Source organism: Capsicum annuum, chromosome 1 (genome assembly GCF_002878395.1).
Source record: "Capsicum annuum cultivar UCD-10X-F1 chromosome 1, UCD10Xv1.1, whole genome shotgun sequence".
NCBI lineage: Eukaryota > Viridiplantae > Streptophyta > Magnoliopsida > Solanales > Solanaceae > Capsicum > Capsicum annuum.
The window spans coordinates 235,978,255-236,001,512 of NC_061111.1; positions in this window are offsets into that span (position 1 = coordinate 235,978,255).

The window sequence follows — 23,258 nt, forward strand, 5'->3', positions numbered from 1 at the left end:
GTAGTCCTTTAATAGTTCAAGCCATCTCCGCTGCCTTATATTTAAATCGTTCTGATTAAAAATATATTGCAAGATCTTATGATCAGTATATATATCAACATGAACCCCATATAAGTAGTGGAGCCATATCGTTAAAGCAAAAATAACTGCTGCCAGCTCAAGATCGTGTGTAGGATAATTTTTCCATATAAGTAGTAGCGCCATATCTTTAAAGCAAAAATAACTGATGCCAGCTCAAGATCGTGTGTAGGATAATTTTTCTCATGTGGCCACAATTTTCTAGGAGCATATGCTATTACCTTACCCTGCTGCATCAATACACATCCTAAACCAATACTGGAAGCATCACAATACACTGTATACCCTTTAGTGCCTTCTAGAAGTACCAACACGGGTGTAGAAATCAACTTGTTCTTTAAATCTTGAAAACTCTTCTCACAGGCATCATTCCATTGGAATTTGGATGCTTTATGGGTTAGCTTGGTTAAGGGTGCTGAAATGGAAGATAATCCTTCAATAAACCTTCTATAATAACTGGCCAACCCGAGAAAACTACGAATCTCCGTAGGCGTTGTGGGCCTTGGCCAGTTCTTCACAGCTTATATCTTTTGAGCATCAACCTTTATCCCTTCACTAGATACAATATGACCCAAAAATGCCACCGACTTTAACCAAAACTCACATTTAGAGAACTTTGCATGAAGATTACAATCACGAAGAGTCTGCAATGCCTACCGTAAGTGATTGGCAAGGTCTTCTTCTGATCTAGAATAAACTAGAATATCATCTATAAAAACTATCACAAATACATCCAGGAATGCCTTGAACACCCTATTCATCAAATCCATAAAAGCTGCGGGTGCATTTGTAAGCCCAAATGACATAACTAGAAACTCATAATGACCATACCGTGTTCGAAAAGCTGTATTGGGTATATCCTTCTCTTTGACCCTCACTTGGTGGTAACCTGACCTCAAATAAATCTTGAAAAACACTTGCAGCCCTATAACTGATCAAATAAATCATCAATTCTTGGGAGAGGATATTTATTCTTAATAATCACCTTATTCAATTGCTGATAATCAATACACATCCTCAGTGAGCCATCCTTTTTGCGCACAAATAACACTGGTGCTCCCTAGGGGGACATACTAGGCCTTATGAATCCCTTCTCTAGCAAATCTTTCAATTGCTCTTCAATTCTTGTAATTCTGCTGGGGCCATTCTATACGAAGGAATGAAGATTGGTTGGATGCCTGCTATTACATCAATACCAAACTCTACTTCTCGTTCAGGAGGCAAACCTGGAAGATCTTTAGGAAATACATCAGAAAATTCACTTACCATCGGAACAACGTGAAAAATTGGTGGCTCCACTTCTGTATCCCTTACTCTAACTAAATGATATATGTATCCCTTGGAAATCATTCTTCTTTCCTTAAAATAAGAAATAAATCTACCTCTTGGCGCGCCAATATCACCTTTCCATTCAAGGACTGATTCATTTGGAAAATGGAAATATACCTTTTTCGTGCAGCAATCAATTATGGCATAACAAGACGCCAACCAGTCCATACCCATTATAACACCAAAATCTACCATTTCTAACTCCACAAGATCAGCCATTGTATCACGACCACAAACAGTTACTATGCAGTTTCGGTAAATGCTTCTAGCTTTAATAGATTCCCTAACCGGTGTGGACACTTCAAATGAATTAACTAACAGTTTGGGTATTCTTTTAAACTTTCCAGCAACCAATGAAGTAACATAAGATAATGTAGAACCGGGATCAATTAAGGCATATACATCAAATGAAAAGATAGACAACGTACCCGTAACCACATTTGGGGAAGCCTCTAAATTTTGACGATCCGCTAGAGCATACATACGATTTTGAGCCCCACTAGAACTCGTGGCTCCTCTATCACCTCTAACATAACCCATTGGTTATGCACCCCTTTCTGAATAAGGCATCGATGATGATGATGTAACAAATGACCCTGTAGGTCATGTCATACCCCCTATGCCCCTTCATGGGCATTCTCTCATCATATGCCCTAACATACCGTACCAAAAGCAAACATTGGTCCCCAGCTCGCTTGCGCCCAAATAATACCTTCCACATTTATTGCATGGCTCTCGAGGAGGTCTCGATTGGCTCATATTCCCTTGCCCTTGGTATCCCACTGTCCGCAAACTCTGACTCTCACTTCTGTGCCCAAATTGATTTCCTCTGGACACTTGGAACTATGGTGGGACACTAGCTGCAAAATAAGAAAATAATGGCCTAGGTGGTCTAGCAGAAAACTGTGATCTAAACCCTCCTTGGGATGACATAAACTACCCTGTAGATCTGGCCTTCTTGGAATATTATCTTTCTAATTCCTGTGTTCTTCTCCTCTACCTCTGATCTTCCATTTTTTGTGCAAAAGCTTGGATCCTCGCTATGTCCATATCTTTGTTCAAAACGGCAATAGTACAATATCTAACCAGATATGGATCTAGCCTAGCCACATATTAATGAACTCTGTCATCCATAGTAGCTACAACATTAGTAGCATATCTCGACAAGGAATTAAATCGGAGACTATACTCCCTCACACTCATAATCCCCTGACGAAGATTTAAAAACTGATCTGCACGGGCCTGACGAATCTTGAATGGAAGATAATGATCAAAAAATGCCACTTTGAACTCTTTCCAAGTAGATGGGGGTGCATCAATACCCCTAGATCATTTCCAGTCCTCGTACCAATATATAGCCTCCCCTTTGAATCTGTACGCCGCTAACTCCACTGTCTCACTACCCAATATATGCATAACATCTAAGGCCCTTTGAATTTGATCAATAAAGTCCTGTGGGTCCTCATTAAGACCTGATGCAGTAAAAGTAGGAGGATCCATCTTAAGAAAATCCTGTGTTCGAAGGCTAGCCGCCCTATCTGTACCACTAGGACCCGTGGTAGTAATGGCTTGCCCTTGAGCTTGCCCAGAAAATATACGAGTCAAAATTTCACTGCATTACTAAGATCTTGATCAGAAGCATTAATAGGTGGCTCTGGGGATATAGTTCTCCTCCCCCTTATTTCTTTCGGAGTGGAAAAAGTTTATGATGCCTGCTCAGCTAGAGCCTCACTTTGATTAGCTGGTATAGTGGGTGACTTACTAGTCCCCTCTCCGGCAGCCACATCTAATTTCTTACCGGTATTCTTGCTTCTGGTAACCAGCATCATTACTATAATAAGAGAAAAAAATGGATTCAGTGGTCAACTATGGCTTTATATACAATATAGGCTCTATCGCATGATCAAAGACATGGAGAAAAGAGACAATTCCTAAATGTCCATAGCCTCCTGTTTATAGATGCGGTGCATGACACACCGATAAACAAGACTCTACCTAGACACGGCTTTGTAGACTCACAAGGATGAACTTCTCTGATACAACTTTTGTCATGCCTCAAATCCTATTGGTGCGAACTGCCACCAATAACCGAGGAGCTCGGGAGAACCAGCTCATAACCTTATACTTCCCATGCATACCTCTATGACAACCCGAAATTCAGACAGCATCATGTCACATATAAAAGGAAATAATCACCTGTATAAGCTTGAGCACACATATATATGTATATACAATACTTGGTCGTTGGAGCCATCACGTCTATTAACAAAATACCACCTTGACTGTACATTAGGTCTGCAAAGCCTTTAGATAATACACAGAGTTTAACAAAGGTCAGGACACACCCCGCCATATAACTAACTTCTATACAATACCAAAAGTGACTGGATATGACACGGAAAGCCCCAAAGCAAACTGGAGCTCACCAAAAGTAGCTCGAGATCCTGGCTCCTACTTGTGTGGTGTATGAGCTGAGGTACCTGTGCCTGAAGCATGAAATGCAGGTCCCCCGTAGGGGATGCCAGTACGAAATATGTACTGAGTATGTAAAGCTGTAGATAATCACATATGATATAGGAGCTCAATAGAAATCAGAAACAAGTGAATAAATCGTAATATGAGTGAACCACACTTACTAGAACTTGTGACAACCTGTACATTGTATTTATTCAATCACTTTATCTTCGTTCTTATCATCTTTGTAATCATTACTGTATTGTACTGTGACCATTAGGCTGCCTCCAGTACATATCAACTGGGATCGGCCCATGATAGGCTTATACCTCTTAAGAACTCATTGGCACATCAATGAAGTGTTTTGGAGTCATCAGTGCCATAACAATGAAGTAGGAACTTATGGGTATATCAATGAAACGTTTTGAAGTCATTAATAGCACATGGATCTTGTTTGAGTAACCGGATACCTTCTGATATTCATTAGTGCAATAAATATGTAAGATTTGGAAAACAAGTAAGTATTGGAATGTTTTGACATCTTGTAGGGTGGAAACAAGTTCATTGGTAACGTAGGACATCATACAAAACCATTATGGATCACATGTTATTAAATAACTTTGGAAACTTTCTTAATAGAACAATTGTTCACTTTCATGCCAAAGATATGGTATAGATTATGCTTTACATACCTGACTGTCAACCTTCAATACTAGTCCCAAATGGACTTCTCGTCTTTTCAAATTACTTATCTACAATGACAGATATAGCAATCTAGTATTAGCAACCAAACGTCACAATTCAATTATTTGAATTCACCTCTTGATTATGCAATCCTGTTTGTACAAATAATAGGTGCCGTTCGAAGCTCTCGAGATGACAAACGCAGTTATCGAATTACTTTGGAATTTCTACAGTTGAATCAAAGGTAATTTAAAGGTCAAATTTGGCTATGGCTATTTTCAGTCGTTGCTGAATTACTTTAACTTTCTTTATGGCTTGATAAACAAGATCCGGTCTGAACAAAAGAGTTTCACCCACTTCGAACCATCCTATTTGTGATCTACACTTCCTTTCATATAAAGCTTCATATGGTGCCATTTTGATACTTGAATGATAGTTATTATTGAAGGCAAACTCAATAAGAGGTAAATGATCATCCCAGTTGCCCTTAAAATCTATTACACAAGCTCGTACCATAACTTCAAGTGTTTGGATGATACGTTCTGCTTGTCCATCTGTTTGAGGGTGAAAAGTTGTACTCAACTTCACTTGTGTTCCCAAACACCTCTGAAAATACTTACAAAATTTTACGGTAAATTGGGTTCCCCGATCTGATATAATAGAGATTGGCACTCCATGTAATTAGACTATCTCTTTAATGTACAGCTTCGCATACTCTTCAACTGTGTAAGTGGTCCTAACTGGTAGGAAATGTGTGGATTTGGTAAGCCTATCAACAATCACCCATATAGAATCAAACTTCTGGGATGTACGAGGCAAACCAATAACGAAATCCATGTTGATCATGTCCCACTTCTAGCTTGGAAGATTAATGCATTCCATATAACCTTCAGGTTTTTGGTGCTCAACTTTAACTCTTTGATAATTTGGACATTCAACCATAAATTCTGCAAAGCTCTTCTTCATGTCATTCTACCAATACATATCTTTCAAATCTTGATATATTTTGGTTGATCCTAGATGAATGGAATACCTTGAACAATGTGCCTCAGTCATAATCTTCTTTCTTAGCCCGTCGACATCTGGCACACACAATTAGTTTTGGCACTGAAGTACTCCTTCTCGCGTAAGCTCAAATGCCTTGGTCACACCACTCTAAACGTTTCCTTAAGCTATAATAAAATAGGATTTGCATATTGCTTCTCTTTCACTTCAGCTACTAATGAAGATTCCGCAGCATTATGTACGATAAGCTCTTTATTCGGAGTTTCAAGAAGGTGAACTCCCAAACTAGCTAACTAGTGAAGATCTTTAATCATCCCTTGCCTTTCTATAGGCACCATCATAGCCTTACAACTTAACGCATCAGCTACCGCATTTGTTTTCCCTGGATAGTACAAGATATCAACATCGTAGTCCTTTAATAGTTCAAGCCATCTTCGCTGCCTTAAATTTAGATCCTTCTGATTAAAAATATATTGCAAGCTCTTATGGTCAGTATATATATCAACATGAACCCCATATAAGTAGTGGAGCCATATCTTTAAAGTAAAAATAATTGTTGCCAGCTCAAAATCGTGTGTAGGATAATTTTTCCATATAAGTAGTGGTGCCATATCTTTAAATCAAAAATAACTGATGCCAGCTCAAGATCGTGTGTAGGATAATTTTTCTCATGTGGCCAAAATTGTCTAGGATAATATGCTATTACCTTACCCTGCTGCATCAATACACATCCTAAACCACTACTGGAAGCATCACAATACACTGTATACCCTTCAGTGCCTTCTAGAAGTACCAACACGGGAGTAGAAATCAACTTCTTCTTTAAATCTTGAAAAGTCTTCTCACATGCATTATTCCATTAGAATTTGGATGCTTTATGGGTTAGCTTGGTTAAGGGTGCTGAAATGGAAGAAAATCCTTCAACAAACGTTCTATAATAACCGGCCAACCCGAGAAAACTACGAATCTTCATAGGCGTTATGGGCCTTGGCCAGTTCTTCACAGCTTCTATCTTTTGAGCATCAACCTTTATCCCTTCACTAGATATAATATGACCCAAAAATGCCACCGACTTTTACCAAAAATCACATTTAGAGAACTTTACATAAAGCTTACAATCACGAAGAGTCTGCAATGCCTGTCGTAAGTTATTGGCATGGTCCTCTTCTGATCTAGAATAAACTAGAATATCATCTATAAAAACTATCGCAAATACATCCAGGAATGGATTAAACACCCTATTCATCAAATCCATAAAAGATGCAGGTCCATTTGTTAGCTCAAATGACATAACTAGAAACTCATAATGACCATACCGTGTTCAGAAAGTTGTCTTGGGTATATCCTTCTCTTTGACCCTCACTTGGTGGTAAACTGACCTCAAATCAATCTTAGAAAAGCACTTGGAGCCCGATCAAATAAATCATCAATTCTTGGGAGAGGATATTTATTCTTAATAGTCACCTTATTCAATAGCCGATAATTAATACACATGCTCAGCGAGCCACCCTTTTTGCGCACAAATAACACTGGTGCTCCCTAGGGGGACATACTAGGCCTTACGAATCCCTTCTCTAGCAAATCTTTCAATTGCTCTTTCAAGTCTTGTAATTCTGTTGGGGCCATTCTATACGGAGGAATGAAGATTGGTTGGGTGCCTGGTATTACATTAATACCAAACTCTACTTCTCGTTCAGGAGGCAAACTTGGAAGATCTTTAGGAAATACATCAAAAAATTCATTTACCACCGGGACAGCGTGAAGAGTTGGTGGCTCCGCTTCTATTTCCCTTACTTTAAATAAATGATATATGTATCCCCTAGAAATCATTCTTCTAGCCTTAAAATAAGAAATAAATCTACCTCTTGGCGCGCCAATTTCACCTTTCCATTCAAGGACTGATTCATTTGGAAAATGAAAATATACCTTTTTCGTGTAGCAATCAATTGTGGCATAACAAAACAGCAACCAGTCCATACCCATTATAACATCAAAATCTATCATTTCTTACTCCACGAGATCAGCCATCGTATCAGGACCATAAATAGTTACTATACAGTTTCGGTAAACCCTTCTAGCTATAATAGATTCCCCAACCGGTGTGGACACTTCAAATGGCTTAACTAATAGTTCAGGTACTCTTTCAAACTTTTAAACAACCAATTGAGTAATATAAGATAATGTAGAACCGGGATCAATTAAGGCATATACATTAAATAAAAAGATAGACAACGCACCCGTAACCACATTTAGGGAAGCCTCTAAATTCTGTCAATCCGCTAGAGTATATGTATGATTTTAAGCCCCGCTAGAACTCGTGGATCCTCTATCACCTCTAACACAACCCATTGGTTGTGCACCCCTTCCTTAATAAGGCATCAATGATGATGATGCAACAAATAACCCCGTAGGTCGTGCCATATCCCCTATGCCCCTTCGTGGGCATTCTCTCATCATATGCCCCAACATACCGTACCAAAAGAAAACATTGGTCCCCAGCCGACATGCACCCAAATAATACCTTCCACATTTTTTGCATGGCTCTCGAGGAGGTCTCGATTGGCTCATATTCCCTTGCCCTTGGTACCCCACTGTCTGCGAACTCTAACTCTCACTTCTGTGCCCAAATTAATTTTCTCTGGACCCTTGGAACTATGGTGGGGCACTAGCTGCAGAATAAGAAGATAATGGCCTAGGTGTTCTAGCAGAAAACTGTGGTCTGAACCCTCCTTGGGATGCCATGAACTGCCCTGTAGATCTGGCCCTCTTAGAATATCCTCTTTCTAATTCCTGTATTCTTCTCTTCTGCCTCTGATCTTCTATTTTCTGTGCAAAAGCTTGGATCGTCGCCATGTCTATATCTTTTTTCAAAATGGCAATAGTATAATCTCTAAAAAGATATGGATCCAGCCTATCCATATATTGATGAACTCTATCATCCATAGTAGCTACAACATTAGGAGCATATCTCGACAAGGAATTAAATTGGAGATTGTACTCCCTCACGCTGATAATCCCCTGACGAAGATTTAAAAACTGATCTGCACAGGCCTGACGAATCTCGAATGGAAGATAATGATCAAGAAATGCCTCTTTGAACTCTTTCCAAGTAGCTGGGGGTGCATTAGTACCCCTAGATCATTTCCAGTCCTCGTACCAATATATAGCCTCCCCTTTGAATCTATACGCCGCAAACTCTACTGTCTCTCTACCCATTACATGTATAACATCTAAGGCCCTTTGAATTTGATCAATAAAGTCCTGTGGGTCCTTGTTAAGATCTGATCCAGTAAAAGTGGGAGGATCCATCTTAAGAAAATCCTGTGTTCGAAGGCTAGCCGCCCTATCTGTACCACTAGGACCCGTGGTAGGAATGGCTTGCCCTTGAACTTGCCCAGCAACTATACGAGTTAAAATTTTCCCTGCATTTCTAAGATCTTGATCAGCAGCATTAATAGGTGGCTCTGGGGATATAGTTCTCCTCCCCCTTATTTCTTTCGGAGTGGAAAAAGTTTCTGATGCCTGCTCAGCTAGAGCCTCACTTTGATTAGCTGGTATAGTGGGTGACTTACTAGTCCCCTCTCCGACAACCATATATACTTGCTTACCGGTATTCTTGCTTTTGGTAACCGGCATCATTACTATAATAAGAGAAACAAACGGATTCAGTGGTCAACTATGGCTTCATATACAATATAGGCTCTATCGCATGATCAAAGACATGGAGAAAAGAGACAATTCCTAAATGTCCATATCCCCCTATTTATAGATGTGGTGTACGACACACCGATAAATAAGACTTTACATAGACACGGCTTTGTAGACTCACTAGGACGAACTTCTCTAATACCACTTTTGCCATGCCTCAAATCCTATTGGGGTGGACTGGCACCTATAACCGAGGAGGCTTGGGAGAACCAGCTTATAACCTTATACTTCCTATGCATACCTCTATGACAACCCAAAATTTGGACAATATCACGTCGCATATAAAAGGCAATAATCACCTGTACAATCTCGAGCACACATATATATGTATATATAACACTTGACCGTTGGATCCATCACGTCTATTAACAAAACACCACCTTGACTGTACATTAGGTCTACAAAGCCTCTAGACAATACACAGAGTTTAACTAAGGTCGGGACACACCCCGCCATATTACTAACTTCTATACAATACCAAAAGTGACTGGATATGACACGGAAAGCCTCAAAGCAAACTGGAGCTCACCAAAAGCAGCTGGATATCCTGGCTCCTACTTGTACGGTGTATGAGCTGAGGTACCTGTGCCTGCAGCATGAAATGCAGGTCCCCCATGGGGGACGTCAGTACAAAATATGTACCGAGTATGTAAAGTTGTAGATAATCACATATGATATAGGAGGTCAATAAAAATCAGAAACAAGTGAATAAATCGTAATAGGAGTGGACCACACTTACTAGAACTTGTGACAACCTGTACATTGTATTTATTCAATCACTTTACCTTCGTTCTTATCATCTTTGTAATCATTACTGTACTGTACTGTGACCATTAAGCTTCCTCCAGTACATATCAACTGGGATCGACCCATGATAGTCTTATGCCCTTGGGATACCACCTACAAATACATAAATAGGGATCGACCCATGATAGGCTTATGCCTCTGGGATACCACCCGATAAGAGAGAACTTCCATCACTTAGTTCAATTAATCTTTGAGATTATTTCGGTCGCCACCGCATTTTTGATACTTTGAAACAATGATACATCAATAAGATACATATAAATAGACCATCAATACAATAACAATGAAGTAAGAACTCATTGGCACATCAATGAAGTGTTTTGGAGTCATCAATGCCATAACAATGAAGTAGGAACTTATGGGTATATCAATGAAACGTTTTGGAGTCATTAATAGCACATGGATCTTGTTTGACTAATCGGATACCTTCTGATATTCATTAGTGCAATAAACATGTAAGATTTAGAAAACAAGTAAGTATTGGAATGTCTTGACATCTTGTAGGGTGGAAACAAGTTCATTGGTAACATAGGACATCATACAAAACCATTATGGATCACATGTTATTGAATAACTTTGGAAACTTTCTTAATAGAACAATTGTTCACTTTCATGCCAAAGATATGGTATAGAGTATACTTTACATACCTGACTGTCAACCTTCAATACTAGTCCCAAATGGACTTCCCGTCTTTTCGGATTACTTTTCTACAATGAACATATATAGCAATCTAGTATTAGCAACCAAATGTCACAATTCAATTATTTGAATTCACCAAACTAGTGGTTAAGTAGTAAGCCTTAATTACACCATAAAAGGTGTCACTTTAACCCTCTTATACTCCAATTACATTCATATGCCATGCATATTCATACAACATCCTCCAATATCAAGTTTGGATTCATATATCCTTCCAACCAATCCATTAAACCAAATTGAGCCATAGACATAAATAATCATCAATTCAATAGTATATCACCATATCCACCTTCCATATCTCAATTACCATATCCACCTTCCACAATTCGATACAACCAAACCATGCAAAATAGTCCATAACCCTATTTCCATCACCTTTCAATAACATCCAATAAATATAATCCTCTATCACACATATACATATGGAAAAGAACAAAGGCAAACAATATTCATACCTTAGAATTCACCTCTTGATTATGCAATCCTGTTTGCACAAATAATAGATGCCGTTCGAAGCTCTCGAGATGAGAAACGCAGTTATCGGATTACTTTAGAATTTCTACGGTTGAATCAAAAGTAATTTAAAGGTCAAATTTGGCTAGGGTTTGTTCTTTCTCAATGATTGATGATGAAAATGAATTTTTGAACTTATATACATGTATATATACACATATTCCCGTCCATAATATAATAGGAAATGACCAAAATGCCTTTAAAATTTAAATAATATCAAATCTGTCCTTTGGTGGACTGTTTTGATAAGCTAAAGTAGATCGACCATAACTCTTTGCTCCAATATCGGATTTGGGTGAAACTGGTATCTTTGGAAGGATAATTCAAAGGGATTTCATTTAATATAAAGTAGGTCACCCAGTTCGTCCTGTACAAGGAGTTATGGTCGTTTGAAGTTGACCCTAAAAATCTGTTTTGATAGGCTGAAGTAAAACGAGTATAACTCCTTACTCAGACGTTTGATTTGGATGAAACCAATTTCATTGAAAATAAGACTCAAAGATCTTTCTTTTCATAGGTCGTAGCTCTCCCAGTTCATTATATTAAGGGAGTTATGATTATTCGAAGTTGACCCAAAAATTCGGCTGGCCTCAGTAGTTTGTGTGCAGGAAATTTTCCTGCACATTTACTATTCCCAATATCCCGGCCACCATTTTATAGTTTCGAACGTGCTCGATTATATCCGAAACCTATCCGTTTTTGGAAATCTTTATATCGTTGGAAAGATTATTCAATAACCTTCGCATGGAACCATCGACGGGCAAATTCCGGTATAAATAAAATAAAAAATTAATTCCATATAAATAAGACCAATACACGTACTTGAATACGCCAATACACATACTTGAATACGGGGTGTTATAGTAATGAACCCGAGGCCTGGAATGTGAGAGTGGAGGACTTAAAACACACCAAACTGACCGTAATCTCACACTTGGAGTGTAAAGAGGAGCCTTGGAACACAACAAGGCAGCCCCTAAATACACTTGAAGGGCGCCTAGCTCCTAAAGGGAATTTTGGAAAATTTATATTTTATTTGTAACCTAGTATAAATTGAAAACTGCAGGGCTTTTAGACAGAGATTATTCATGATGTTATAAGTCTTGAAACACAAAGAAACACAAATCCTCTCCCTTTGGAGGCACAAAACCGAAACTAGGCATAGAGAGTGTAGATTTACTTTTGTTGATCTCATGGCTTGGAAATGTGATGCTTGGGAGGTGGATTCTGACCTTGTGTCTTCGTAAGAGATAGGTGAATGTTGTGTGTAGTGTTAAGGATCCAAGAGTGGAATATGCTCTTGGGTTATTAATATTATACCTTCATTAAGTCTATCAAGCTATCCTTTTGTCTTGTTGTAATTGTGTAGTTTGTGTTCTTGTTAGTACAAACCGTGACTTGTTTTTAATGTTCATCGTATTCTTCATCTTGTAGTTGTTAATCTAGTTTGGTGTTCGCTGCCAAATAAGGTGTTGAACACCTCGTATCTTTGTTACTCTCATTATTCTTGTCTTGTATTGTTGAATCCAAGTGTGGTCACCATATAGGTCCACGGGTTCTCCAAACTAGTGGACTGTTTTGGTGTTTGTTTCATGTTTCCAAGTTTTTATTGTATCAAGAGGATAGAATATACGTAGACCTTACCCCTAACTTCGGAGCTAGAGGTGTTATTTCATATAGACCCTCTGCTCAGGAAAAGCATATCAAAATCAAAAAAGAAATAACTGGGGTGAACAAATCATGGAAAAATAGAATGAAAGCATGGCAAAGCATTTTAGAGAAAAAGGAACAATAACTACAACAAAATAGTGCCTGAATTGATGTACAAGAGACAATAGATAGTAACAGAAATCGAAAAACAAGGAACACATAAGAAATACTAGAGCTACAAGTATGGAAGGATGAGCAAGACGACATTTTTAGTCAAGGTTAACCAAAAAAATGTAATACAATCTCAAACTAGAGGAGGAATTGAATCGAAGTAAGGAATTGTACTAGTTCTCCCTCCATTTCTATTTGATCGTGTGGTTTTGACTTGGCACAAAGTTCAAGAAAGTAAAAAAGACTTTTGAATCTAATGGTCTTAAACTAAAGATATGTAGAATGTATCAACATATCGTTTTATCTTTTAGCCTTAGAAAAAACATGTGGAAAGTTGAAATTTAAAAGTTGATGAAAAGCTGCCTTTTTTTTTTCAAAACAAATTAAAAAGGAAGTAAAACAAATTAAAATTGGGCAGTATCAGATAAGGAACGCAAACAAATAATCCCTTTCTTAATGACAATTACATACTTTAAGCAGAGAAAAGGAATCAAAAAAATTGAAGGGATACTAATAAATCATAACGCTGCTGTAATATTATTCACCTTGATATTCTTTTTATCAAAGGCATGAAAACAACAAATCCCTTTCTTTTGATCAAGGCAAAGACCAAATTCTTTTCTTCTAAGTTTTTTTAATCAAAGACACATATCAAATCCCTTTCCTCTACATATAACGTTTTATCCTGAGAGAGCAATGGACTCACAAGATCATATATAATTGGGAGATAATTTTGAATAATAAATCCATCCCCGGAGAAATGGATGCGATTGAAGCTAAGGCAGATGAAAAGAGAGTTGAAAATATTATGAAGGCAGCTCAAATACATCTAGTAGTGTCAACTCTACTAGTTACAGTAACCTTTGCAGCCGGCTTTACATTGCCGGGGGGTTTTGACAATGATCCGAATAGCTCTTATAAAGGAAAGGCAATTCTAATAAAAAATGCAGCCTTCGGTGCGTTTGTTGTTACAGATGCCATTGCCTTTGCATGCTCAGCAGGGACTATGTTCATGTACTTCATCATGGCGGAGGAAATACGTGCATCAAAAAGTTATGGACAAGTGTATCCACTCATATGGAAGCTTTATAATGATGCACTCACCCTGCAACTTTTGGCAATGTTTGTTGTTGTAATTGCATTTGTAACGGGTATGTATGCTACATTATCGCGTTCAGCTGCTCTGGCCAGTATTGTCTGTGTCATTGGCTGCACCTCTTTCCTTGTCTACTTTTGGGTGTATATTCGTGCAATCAAGAATGATATGAAAAATGAACAGAGTGGAGAGAGATGAGTGCATGCTAGATACTTCTGAAAAAAAAAGAGAAGAATCTGGAGGTTCTTGTCTTTAATTTACTTTGTATTATGTTACAGGATGTCCATAGACACATTATGATATAGTATACATAGACAATCATAGATAGAGAAATTTAGGGAATTTCTGATTTTGTTTCCTTAGATTTTCCTGTACAAATATAAATTACTCTCATTCTTGAAATAATATGGACAGTAAGATTGTTAATTCCATTGTCTCTCTAGTTTACATATACTAACAATGGTTGGATTTTTTTAAAAGAATTATTCTTGATTTTATAATCTATCCTGATAAACAAGGACGAGGTAATAGACATGACAGGCACTTAGTGCCATCAACTCATGGTGAAGCAAACGAACTACATTAACAAAGCAATCCCGAATGAACCACACTTATTATTTGTTCAACATATGACTTAAATATGCTCTAAGTGTCCCATGAATGCACCATTTCTAATTGAAATATAAGTTAGGCCTGTGAACTTCAAGCAGAATTGGGTAAGGCACAAGCAAAAATATTTAATTTAAAGTGCCAAAATTCTTATTTGTTGTCCGTAATTTGTATGGAAGTATCAGAATATCAAGAAATAGCACCAGAAGGTCATCTTCTATCATTATAATGTCATGGAAATAATCATAATGTTTTGGAAGATAACAGTACCGATGCAGACTCCAAACCATTTTGGAACAACTGATTTAATTTGACTGACCAAATAAAGCACCATCGAACCACGCATATAAACGTGATGGCATCCAGAACAACAAATGCACAAAATGTTGTTTTCCTTAATAGAATCTCCATCCCTTTATTAAGGCTATAGGGATCGGCAGTGGCTTTCAAAACCTGCAATGAAAAACCAACTTTGAAGGTGATTGTCACTAGTAGAGTGATCAAAACTAGATGTACTTGAGTTGCCTTCATAAATTCTTCGATTTTTGTTCCATCCATCTTCGACTTTTGTTCCATCCTTGATTGTTCAATATGCAATGGGAAGAGCATTTGGCAAGTGCTGTTAAGCATTTTCCAACAATCTGAGCAGTGTAAACGGCCTAATGAAACAACTGACCTAATTGACCAAATACAACATTTAGTAAATGAAAAAGAAGCAACTGATAAAGCTAATCAAGCAACATATGCATTCTGAAGAACCAAAAGAAACCTTCTGACATGATTCACAGACAGTTCCTCTGTTTACATGAGTTAAACGCCATATAACTCAAACACACAGCAAAACCCAATAATTGAGAAGCATAGTGTGGGTTCAATTATTAGATCGCGCACACTGCTAAGCCAACATAAGCTTTTACACCCAAATTAAAGACATTAGTCCTTGCCTTTCATTTTTTTAATAGAAGAAGATATTCACATTCAAGTGGGAAAAAATGATTGCAGTAAATATAAGGACATTTTTTATTAAAAGGTGAAGTAGCTTTTTCGCAGAATTGCAGGTTAAAAGCTATAAAAGATCAAGTTTCATTTTGTCCTAAATGGACAACATATATATGGTGCATGAAACCCCTTTTAAATGAAACTTCATTTAAGATTCAACATGGGTTCGCCCACCATGTAAATTATTCTCTCCTAAAAATGAAAAAAAAAAAAGCGCCGGAGTCAAAATTTTCACCGTGGAATTCAAAAATATCAAGTAATATCCCATGAAGAAACCAACATAAGTCGATATGTAATATATACACATTTTAAAAAAAAAAAGATTTACCCAGCAACATTATGTAATTTTTCTAAGGGATACCAACTGAATACATGTGGCTCCCTCACTGATTGTGTCCTCCCTATCTACTGACACACATCATCTTCACCTGTCCCCGTAGGCCCCATCTCCCCCCCCCCCCCCCCCCCCCCCCCCCCCCCCCCCCCTCCTCATATAGTATTTGTCTAAAAGAATTTTTTTTCGTACCAAACACAAAAAAATTAAATAGAAAACCTACTTATTTTCTGATAAAATATTTTCTTTCCAGCCACACACCCTTTATCAGCTACATTTTCACATTGGTTAAGTATTCCACAGTATCGATATATTGAGTCTCAATTTTTACCTTCATATATATATACTCTCCTAGTTTACACGCAGCAGGCAAGAGGATTCATGAAGGCAACTCAAATATATATCACCTTCGCATCTGGTTTCACATTGCCAAGAGATATCAATACCGATAGCTCTAATAAAGGGATGCCAAATTCGCTAAGTCAAAAAATTGTTCTTGTTAGAAGCATCATATAATATGTCACCCTTTATTAATTAGGATTGCTGTCAAAACCCCCCGGTAATGTGAAACTAGCTGAAAAGGTGATTACTATAACTATTAGAGGGCCACAACTAGATGTATTTGATCTACGGAGATAATAGCTTAGAATATTTCTCCTAGCTTCCCGTTTCATCCTTGGATACTTTGTTTAATCCTAAAATCATGGCGTCCCAAATTGATCTCGTGGGATTCCATCAGGTATGTTATTGTTCTTATTGTGGCTGTTGTATTTTGAGTGTTTTTTTTTTTTAAAACAAAATATTGGGATAGGGGAAAGAGAAATGAGGGAAGTGGATTACAATATGAGGAATTGATGGAGCCTGCATCAACAAGGTGAAACTTCAGATCATCAATCAACCGAGCTACTAAATATTTTCCACGTCTTGAGCTTGCTAAAATATGTCGTCATTCAAAATCTACAGTCCATATCACCTTATTACAATTGTCATTCTTTTATTAGGGCTATTGGGATTGCTATCAAAATCTTCTAGCAATTAATGTGAAGCCAGTTGCGAAGGTGACTGTAACGCCCCAGAGGCGACTCGTAAGCTTAACAAAAAAGGTAGTTTCCTTAGGCCTCCAAATTAGGGGGGATTTTCTTTTTTTTTTGGGGGGGGGGGGGGGGGTGTCATTTGTTTAGCAATAAGGGGTCGTTCGGCACTTATTAAATAGATAGCATGTATTAAATTTTATATAAGTTATATGATGTTTGATAGCTAGTTAAGCAACTTATTCATCATGTATACAATTAATTACCATGTTTGAATGCAATTTAGAAACCATATAACTAATACATGTATTATAAATTATGAGAGAATTGATGTATTTCTATGCGGGATAGAAAGTGGAACAGCTAATATTTGCATAACTAATACCCACATAATTACCACATGCATTACCCATACATGCATAATTCTAACCACCTACTGAACAATCCGTAACTGTACGTATTAGTTGAAATCGATTATAAAAATATTATTAGCAACTAATTTGCACCTCAAAATGTTAGAAGAGTAGAATTCAAATAAAAACACACACACATATATATATATATATATACATTGAGTTTAAGGACTCAATTTTAATTGTGGCCTTATAGCACTTATGTGCTTGAGTCGCCCCTGCAGTCGCCACAATTAGATGTATTTGAGTTGCCTTCATAATATATTCGTCTCTTTTTTTATTTTCCATCGTGTTCAAGGGGTTCATCTGAACCTCTTTGGCAAAATATTACATTATTCATGTTTGTTTGAATTGTTTTTTATTTATATATATATATAGTAGAGATGTTGAATATCCTTTGGCATCTTCATGCTGTTTATACTTTGTGAATCCATTGTTTTACCAGAGAGAAACAATATATATATGTTGACATCCTAATAAAAAATAAAGAAGCTCAAGAGCCACCAAAAAATAACCTTGATATAGAAGAACTTATTAACCAGCTAAAAAGAATTGAACTAACTCCTAAACAAGAAAGAAAAAATATAATAAGAAAACCACAAAAATGGACTTTCTATCAAATAGACGGAGAACCATCGAAAACAATAAAAGACAAGGAGAAGAAAGATAAAGAATAAGTTTTTCGGAGAATAAAATAGGAAATAATAATATATTATCCAGAATATGCCGAAGACAACCTAATATGGAGCAGAACCAAGAACTTAATGAAATAATAGATGTAGATAAAGATTTACAAATTTTCCAACAACATCAATTAAAATTATTAAATCCTAAAATGTTATATAATGCAGGATATTTTTCTACAGATAATCAGCTATATAGACATTATAGAGAAGAATAAATATCAGCTATAGGAGAAGATTTTAAAATATTAGATTTAGTAAATGTTAACTCTTTAAGACATATAAAAAAATAATAAAATGATACTGATGCATATGGGTTAAATTGTTATAGGAATAAAATGTCTAACTAGAAAAAATCTAAGATCATCAAAAGCATTATTCCATCTCTTGTTAAGAGACATCCTCCTTTATTCTGGATACAAAATCATAGTCCGATAACAAAATCTGTTCCTATGTTTAAATCTCTTGCTAATATTTTATTAACATTGTAAATTGGGTTATAGAATTTATTGCATGTATTTAAAAAACTTATTTGTGCTTTTTCTATGTAATGATTGTAAATACTTTGTGATCCATCCATTCGGGTGGCTGTTATAGGTCTTTCAAGTACTTTTAGTAAATGTTTCGGTACTATTTCTTTATTGATCAAACAGCTAGTACATCCGGGATGTACTAATGCTAAAGTTTCTATCTCCACATCTTTTATTTTAATTTTTACTAACACTTTTATGGTAGAAAATTCTTTATCTTCGTTGCATATTAGACTAGTGTCATTATCTTCCAAATTCATCATTTCTGCCTCCAGTTTTTCTAAATGTATAGCTTCTTGTGTATTTGATTCATCTATAGCGATTTTGATTTTTCCTTTTTCTAGGATGGTTAATCTTTATTCTAAATCATTTACTTGGGTTTCTAAGGTAGATACTCTTAAATTTAGGATTTGATTATTTGTATATTTTTGTCCGTTATTTATTTCTGGTTCTATTTTTATTTTTAAAGTGTTTTCTATACAATTTATACACGCTTCTAAGTAACATTTTTTGCATTTAGCTCTGTTGTCTTTACTTGGATACCAATTGCATATACGACATCTATACTATAAGAATGATAAACATGAAGAAACAGTGGGAAAGAGGAAGTACTGAGTAAGCTTTACAAAACTGATATACTAAAAAATTATTATTTATTGAAGAATATTATTGAAATATATCGTTGTTTTAGTTTTAAACATTGAAATATAATATATATATATATATATATATATATCCAAAATTACTCGCTTCATGTATTTTAATCCCACTATAAATAGCCTGGATAATTACAACTTAGGCCTAACCAGTCAATAATTCATTTTCAACCTTAAGTTGTCGTCGTATACTAATCCTCTATAGCAAAAACATGGATCACGGCAAGAACCAAGTATACATATACTCTTCTATAGAACAATTGGAACCCTCGAGTTTTCTAACCAAAAAAAGGATTTTGCATGTTATTGTTACCTATTGGGGTGGTCATACACACATACCTTATAAATGATAATTACTAAAATCTGGAATTATATCTAGTAGGCGTTTGGTTCTTATCTATTAAACAGATGTATCCCTAGTAATACTATCGCATTGTTAGATTCACCTTTCAAACCATGCTACTGCCTTCTTTCAACTAATACAAAAATGGTTCAACAGTTTCTTATTTCAAAAAATGTGTAAGCTGGAAACCCATATATTCGCTAATAAAGTACTAAATATCCTTTGTATGATTAAATCCTATATCCACTGAAGGAGTCATGTAGAGGAAACCTCAGACCCGAGAACTGTTCACATCCTCTGAAGAAGTTGCACTAGGAAATGTTGCAGCCCATCTTTATGACTAGGTAATCATTTATTACATAAGAATATTAATAACCCTATTATATCTCGCTCAAATAAACCAAGACACTATAAATGGTATAAATGCAGCCTTATCTGCAAGTAACACAGAAACCTTTACAATGCCTTCTATTGCGGGCCGCGAGGGTCGGGCTGAATCGGCTCGATTCAATATGAATTTCAATAACTTAATACCCTTCTTTGTAGGTTGCCTCTTGGGAATTAGTGGTGCTGGCTTTTTGTCCATCGTTGATCTTAGTCACAGTAGACATAATATGAATAACATAAATCAGAGTACGAGTGGGAATGGACTTCTTAACTTCGCTCTATCACACGATCTAGATAATGAAATAAAGTAAAACTTTATGAATGTCCAAGTAGCCCCTAATTATAAATGTGGCACAGAAGATATTCATAAGTAAGGCTTTTCTAGAACGGAAACACTTAATGGATCCATACCTTGTGAATCCATTGCTTTACCTGGAAGAAACATACCTTGTGTGTTTACTTCAAATTTTGAAATTTCTTATTAAAAATGAAATCATGGCTCCACCTAGGCAAAACTTACTGAATTCATACCTTGTGAATCCATATATATATATATATATTAGTTCAATCACACGTATCTTGCATGTGTAATATTTGATTATTCAAAATTAAATGATTTTTTCTCTTGCGAAAAATTTTTAAAATGTGTAAAAAGTTCAGATCACTTTTTAAAGATCTTTGACACTTTAATAGGGTGAAATCATTTTCACCCCCCAACTTTGATTAAAAAATCAAACTCCCCCCTCAACATTGAACAATAATCATACTCCCCCTTTATTCCATGCAATATCCATTTTGTCCTTATAATTTTAATTATATATTTATGTAATATCTTTTTATATTATATGTAATGAATATTTTTTTAACATGATTATTTATAGCATTTTATTTAAGTTTATTAACTTTATACGCAAATTAATACGTTTTATAAATTTATCACAAAATTCAATATTATTTTTAAGATCATTATTTTAGTATTATATGTATTAAAAAGTCATTTGGTATGAGCTATAATTATAATAATTTAGAAATAAAGTTCATGATTATTTATCCTGTTTTAATTAGATGTATTAGGTAGTCTCAAAATTATTTATCGCACCATTTGTACCACAGTGATGAGATAAGTTATCACACATACATGTTAGTACAACTTATTTTGTAATAACTAATCCTGGAATAACTTGTTTCCAAACAACCCACCCCTAAGTGTATATATATACATATGTATGTACATGCATGTGCGTATATTTTCATGTTTTATCACTCTCTTACTAAATTTGTTTCGTATTACTTAACTTTTTGTTGATATAACACAATTCTTAAGAAAATTTTACTTAGAGGTATATTTTGCTAATTAACCTTATTAATGATAATTTGAAACTTTAAATTTGTCTATACTGTTACTTTATATAGTTGTTTAACACTAAAGGATAGAAAAAAAACATAATATAATTCTCTTGATTTCACAAATTGTGCAGATAAACTAAAACATTTATTTTTAGCATAAGGATCAAGTGATAAGAAACGATATTATCTATTGTCTATATCGGTAAATAAGTTGTGATTGTCATTAATAGAGTATTACATATTTTATAATTTATATAAATAAGTATAATCTTTAAAATTTGACCTTATTTTTATTCGAGAAAAATATCTAGTATCCCCGAACTATGATCAAATTTGCTACGACACACGTCAACTTCACGGGGGTTCCTATTACCCTAAATTTTAGCGTATTTTTGTCTATCTTGTTAGCTAACGTGATACCTTTTGTCAATCATTTTAAATGGCGTGACATCTTTGATATGGGCTCCACTTTATTTAATAAAGGTGTCACATTAGCATAAAAAATGATAAAAATATGTCAAATTTGAGTTCAGGGGATAATAGGACCGCTGTGAAGTTGAAGTGTATCGTAACAACTTTGACCATAGTTTGGGTGGCACTAGAAACTTATCTCTTTCATTTATTGTTTGTATTTTCTGCATTGAAATATGTTTATAAAATTAGTAGTACTTATTTTTTTCACTTGTTAAAATAAATATTATAATTTTGATTATTACTAATAAAACTAATTTTTTATTATGCTAATTTACTTCATAAAGATCATCATTAGATTATATATTTCTTACTTTTTTTGCTAGAAAATAATGTTTATGTTTTTATGAAAATATTGTTATATGAATAATGTTTATGTTTTTTATGAAAAATTTGTTATATGAATTTTTTTAAAATGAAAATATGATGATTTTAAAGAAGTTAAAAAAAAAAAAGAATAAAAAAATTGATGATAAAGGGTAAAATAGAAATTTTAAAAAGTCAATTAGGATAAAAGGGGGAGTATGATTATTGTTCAAAGTTGAGGGGGGGGGGGGGGGGGGGGGGGGGGGGGTTGAGTTTTAAGACAAAGTTGGGGAGGAAAAATGATTTTGACCCCACTTTAAATAATAATGTAAACATAAACATATATTTTAGTGTAAGTACATAAATATTTTACCACCAAAAATTTTAAGTAGTTGATGGATCATAACTTTTGCGTTTTTCATGCAATGCCTCTTTCCCTTGCTACCGGAGGCTAAGAGAGACAGATCAATTTGAAACATATTTGTGGTACGATTATTTTTTTTTAATACTTCAAATCTTTCCTTGTTTTTAAAGTCAAATCTTCACAAAATCATTGATACATTCTTATTACGTACTTAAAACTTTTAAAAATTTGATACTTCTTAAATTTTTTCTTATTCTAAGACTTTATATGTATTTCTAGATTTTTCATTTTCTTAAAAAAAATAAATTTACTTATTTTAGAATTCTTTAACTAATGAAAAATATATTAGTTGTCATTAATTTTGATGACTTCCAATATGGATAAATTTTTTCATAAATATATTTAATTAATTTTCAACTCTTAAATATTAGGAAAAATAGTGAAACAATAATTTTATCTAAAACAAAGACTTTTAATGAAAGCAAAAAAGTTCAAACAATATTTTCAAGGTCATTCACACTTTTAATATAACTAGTTTAGAGTATGTGCTTTTCACGTGTATACTATATCAAGTAATAAGAAAATATTAA